Here is a 5,507-nt window from a genome sequence, read left to right on the forward strand (position 1 = left end):
TTTTGTCAAATGCTTTTTCAGCATCTATTGATATGATTAAATGAGTTTTCCCTTTCATTTTGTCTATGTGCTGTATCACAGTTATTGATTTATGAATATTGTTCCACCCTTGCATCCCTGGGATGAATCGCACTTGGTCATGGTGAATAATTTTTTTGATGTATTTCTGGCTTTGTTTTGCTAGTATTTTGTTCAGGATTTTGGCATCTATGTTCATCAGGGATATTGGTCTGTAGTTTTCTTTGTTTTTAGTGTCTTTTTCTGGTTTTGGAAGTAGAATTATGCTAGCCTCATTAAACGAGTTTGGAAGTCTTTCTTTTTTAATTTTTTGAAGTAGTTTGAGGAGAATGGGTATTAGTTCTACTTTGAATGTTCAGAAAATTTTCCCATGAAGCCTTCCGGGCCGGGCTTTTGTTTGCTGGAAGAGTCTTAATTACATCTTCGATTTCTTCTGTTGTTTTTGGTCTGTTCAAGTTTTCTATCTCTTCCCAGTTCAGTTTGGAGAGACTATGTGATTCTACAAGTTTTCCCTTTCACTTAGATTGTAAAATTTGTGGCTGTATAATTGTTCATAATATTTGTTAACAATCCTTTGTTTTTCTGTGGTGTCAGTTATTATTTCTCCTCTTTCATTTCTGATTTTGTGTATTTGGATTGTCTCTCTTTGTTTCTTGGTGAGTCTAGCTAAGGGTCCATTAATCTTGTTTATCTTTTCAAAGAACCATCTCTGTGTTTCATTGATCCTTTGAATTGTGTTTTTCGTCTACATGTTATTTATTTCTGCTCTGATTTTTACTATTTTCTTCCTTCTACTTGCTCTGAGGTTTTCTTTTTGTTTGTTTTCTAGTTCTTTAAGTTGTGAGGTTAGATAGTCTATTAGAAATTTTTATTGCTTCTTGATGTAGGCCTGTAGTGCTATGAATTTCCGCCTCAGAACTTCTTTTCCTGCATCCAATAAATTTTGTGTTGTTTTGTATTCATTTTCATTAGTTTCCAGGAAGTTTTTAATTTCTATCTCGATCTCCATGGTAACCTATTCATTGTTCAATAACATGCTACTTAGCCTCCATGTTTTCAAATGTCTTTGCCTGTTCTTTTTGCAATTGATTTCTACTTTCATGCCATTGTTATCTGAGAAGATGTTTTATACGATTTCAATCTTCTTGAACTTGTAGACACTCAATTGTGCCCTAATATGTGATCTATCTTTGAGAATGTCCCATTCGCACTTGAGAAAAATTTGAATTCTGTAGTTTTGGGGTGTAATTCTCTGTAGATATCTATTAAATCCATTTGATCTAGCACTTCATTTAGTGTCTGTGTTTCCTTGTTAATTTTTTTGTCTAGACGATCTATCCAGTGATGTCAGTGGGGTATTGAAGCCCCCTGCTATAATTGTATTGCTGTTGATTTCTCCTTTGAAGTCCTCCAAAAGATTTTTACTATATGTTGGTGCTCTTATATAGGATGCATATATATATTTACCAAGGTTATATCTTCCTGTTGGATAGATTCTTTCAATATTATGTAGTGGCCTTCTTCGTCTCTAGTTATGACCTTCATTTTGAAATATACTTTATGAGATATGAGTGTTGCAACTCCAGCTGTTTTTCCTTTCCGTATGCTTGAAATATTTTTTTTCATCCCTTTACTTTCAACCTATGTGAGTGTTTTGTTGTGAGTTGGGTTTCTTCTAAACAACATATATGTGAGTTACACTTGTTTATCCAGTAAGCTACTCTGTGTCTTTTTATCAAAGCATTCAAACCATTCACACTTAAGGTGATAATTGATATGTACTTTTTATTGCCATTTTTGTTTAATGTGGTTCCATTTTTCCTCTTATTTCTTCTACTAATTACAGCATTCCTTTCATCATATCTTGCAGTGCTGGTTGGCTGTTAATATATTCCCTTCGCCTTTCTTTTTTTTTTTTTCCTGGAAAGCTCTTTATCTGACCTTCTATTTTGAATTTTAGCCTTGCTGGATAGAGTAGTCTTGGATTCAGACGTTTTGTTTTTCATGACCTTGATTACTTTATGCCACTCCCTTCTGGTCTGTAGTGTTTCTGATGAGCAATCAGCTAAGAGCCTTATGGTGTTTCCTTTGTAGGTAACCTGCTGCTTATCTCTTGCTGCCCTTAGGGTTCTCTCTTTGTCTTTAATTTTTGGCATTTTAATTACTATGTGTCTTGGTGTGGGAATGTTTGAGTTCTTCTTACTTGGGGCTCTCTGTGCTTCTTGAAGTTGAATGCCTTCATTCTTCACCAAATTAGAGAAGTTTTCTGTCACTATGTCTTCAAATATATACTGTAACCCTTGCCCATTTTTTTCCTCTTCAAGGACTCCTATGATGCAAATATTATTATGTTTCCAGTTGTCCCATAGTTCTCTTAAGCTGTCTTCCTGTTTTTTAATTGTTTTTTTGTTTTTTTTTCTTTTTGGTTTTCTGATTGTTATTTTTTTTACCCTGTCTTCTAATTCACTGTTCTGGTCTTCATCTTCCTCTACTCTGATGGTTAGTCCTTCCAATCTGTTCTTTATATCTGCTGTGTCATTCCTCATTTCCTCTTCGTTGGTTTTCAATGTTTCTATATCTTTACTCATGGTGCTGATGTCTTTACTCATGCTGTTGAACTTCCTCAAGATCATGGCTCTGAACTCTACCTCTGATAATTTGCTTAGCTGCATTTCATTGATCTCATCTTCAATAGAGTTCTCCTTTACTTTTATTTGTTTTTTTCTTTCTGCGTTTCACCATTTTGGCTATCTCCATGGGTTTTGGAGCCTGCCAAATTTTCCCTGTGGGTGTTGGTGTTCTCATCTTTGTGACTCCTTCTACTGGGTTTGTATGAGCCTTGGTTGTCCCATGTTAAACACCACTGGCAAGTCTTAATTTCCTGGGTTGATTTGAAAGCCCAGGAAAGGTTCAATTATCCTCTATCTTTTTCCTGGTGGCTAGTAGTCTCAGTTACTCATTGCCTTGGAATGTAGCCCTAATATTCTGCCTAAGAGGATTTCCAGAAATTGGGATAGATGCTGGTTATTAATGAGCCTCAATTTGCATTTCTTTGCCTCACCTGGAAAAGGCTGAATCCCTGAAGGAGGAGAGGCTGCTGCTTTTCCCCACAGCTCTGGGAAGGAGCTTACTGGCCACCGTCCTTTGTGACTGCAACTCAGAAAAATCTCTGAGTGCCCTCCAATTCTTGTGTGTCCCCACAGATTTCCAGCCCAGTCTGCCCCCACTCTGCTGTAGCCCCCAGGTGAGTTGCTGTGGCTATTTTAGTGTTTTGTCCGGGCTTTCTGCACTGTGGAGCACTATTGGTCTTTATCCCCCCAGGGTGCTGCTGTCCATGGGTTACCAGCCCGCCACCCTCTCACACCTCTGCAGATCCTACCAGTGTCCCTGGTTATATGGTCTTGTCCTGCTGTTTTTCTGTTGCTTTTTTCTGAGGATTTGTCTTTATTTTAGTTGTCATTCCCATTTGGTCCTGGAAGATGATCTGCATAGCTTCTATTCACTCCGCCTCCATTTTCACATCCTCTATGCCTATCTTGTGTGCTGCTGGGTCACACAGGCCTTTCTCATGCCCCCATACCCTGCAGGTCCCCAGGTTAACTGGATGGTACAGTCCCTTTGGGGTCCTGGCTCTTTGCCTGTTAAGGTCTGCTGGGTCACACAGGCCTCTCTGGTGCCTCAGCGTCCAGCAGGTTCCATGGGTAACTGAATGGCACAATCCCTGCTGGGTCATGCTGGCTTGTCTGGTGCTTCAGCACCCCACAAACCCTGTGGGTAATTGTATGGCACTGTCCTTGCTGGGTCATATAGGCCTTTCTGGTGCTTCAGCATTTCGCAAGTCCCACAGGTATCTGTATTCATGCTGCCCTGCTGGGCCTCACAGACCTCTCTGGTGCCTCCACACCCTGCAGTTCCCAAGGGTGGGCAGCTGGATTGCAGTGTCTCTCTGGGGCTCTGGCTTCCCACTGCTCTTGTGGGCTACTGGACCGCACAGGCCTCTGTGGGACCCCATGTCCTGCAGCTGGCGGGTGGGGAGTGCTGCTTTCCTGTGGGGTTCAACTCCTGCTCAGCCTTTGCTGTAGTTTTTGGGGATGGGTCTCAGTTGGTGGTCTGTGCTTCTGTTGCCTGGAGATGGATGTCTGCTCCCTGCCTCTGTTGCTGGGGGTATATCTAGTCTCTAATATTGCTGCTACTATTGGGGATGGTGCTGGGTTCCAGGTTGTCTGTGGCTTCCGTGCATGGCCCCTTGGGAGCTCCACTACTGTGCGCTGGTCTGTGTTGACACAGAGTGTCCACTGGTCTGATGGTGCCAGGTGCACTGGTGCGCTCAGGTTTCTGGGCCCTAGCTGCTCCCACTGCCTCCTCTTAGGGAAGACCCAGGCTCTTCCAAAATTGTTGAACTCCCCATGGTGCAGGGAGAAGTGCCCTGAAGGGCAGCTTACTGTGGTAGCCAGCTGCTCTAGTCCATAGCACAGGAACTTTTTTCTCTATGGCTCTGCACTGCTCAGGTTTCATCATCCACCTTTATATCCACTCACACTCTCCCACACACTCGCACACTCACCCTCCCTCAGGTCCTGCCTGCCGCCATCTCTCTTTTTTACCACTTTCTGGTAGTTTTTTTTTTAAGTGAATATTGTGAGTCCTCCAACTCTGTTAGTCTTTTTCAAGATCATTTGGGTTACTCTGGGTCTTTTGTATTTCCACATAAAATTTAGACTTGATTTATCAAAAAATAGGAATTAGAATTTTACTAGAGATTGCATTACATTTGTAGATCAATTTGAGGAGTATTACCTTTTTGTCAATATTGAATAATTACATTAATAAATATGAAATGTCCATTCACTTAGATTTTGTTCAATTTCTTTCTAAAACATTTTGTAATTGTTAGTGTACATGTGCTGTATTTATTCGGTTACATTTATAACAAATTATGTGATTCTTTTTAATGCCTTCTAAAATTTAATTATTTTTAAAAATTTATCTTTGTTGTTGAAAGTATTACAGATGTCCCTTCTCCCTCCCCCGGTGACCCCCACCTCCCTGCTTCCACCTCTCTCCTGCCTTCTGTACACACTTGTCTGTGTCCATTGGTTATGCATATATACATATAAGTTCTTTGGTTTATCTCTTCCTGCACTCCACTTTTTCTCTGAGGTCCATCAATGTGACAACCAATGTGTACTTCTTAAATCCTTCACCTTTTCTGCGCATCCTCCCAAACCCCTCCCATCTGGCAACCATCAAAAAATTCTCTATCGCCCTGGCCGGTTTGACTCAGCGGTTAGAGCGTTGGCCTGCGGTCCTGAGAGACCCAGGTTCGGTTCCCGCTGGGGGCATGTACCTCGGTTGCAGTTTGTCCCTGGCCCTGGTTGGGTCGTGTGGGTGGCAACCACTTGACGTGTCCCTTTCACGTCGATGTTTCTCTCTCTCTCCCTCTCTCTCCCACACTCTATCTGAACAAAAAATAGAAAAAATGTCCTCGA

This window comes from Molossus molossus, unplaced genomic scaffold (assembly GCF_014108415.1).
Source record: "Molossus molossus isolate mMolMol1 unplaced genomic scaffold, mMolMol1.p scaffold_m16_p_2, whole genome shotgun sequence".
Lineage (NCBI taxonomy): Eukaryota > Metazoa > Chordata > Mammalia > Chiroptera > Molossidae > Molossus > Molossus molossus.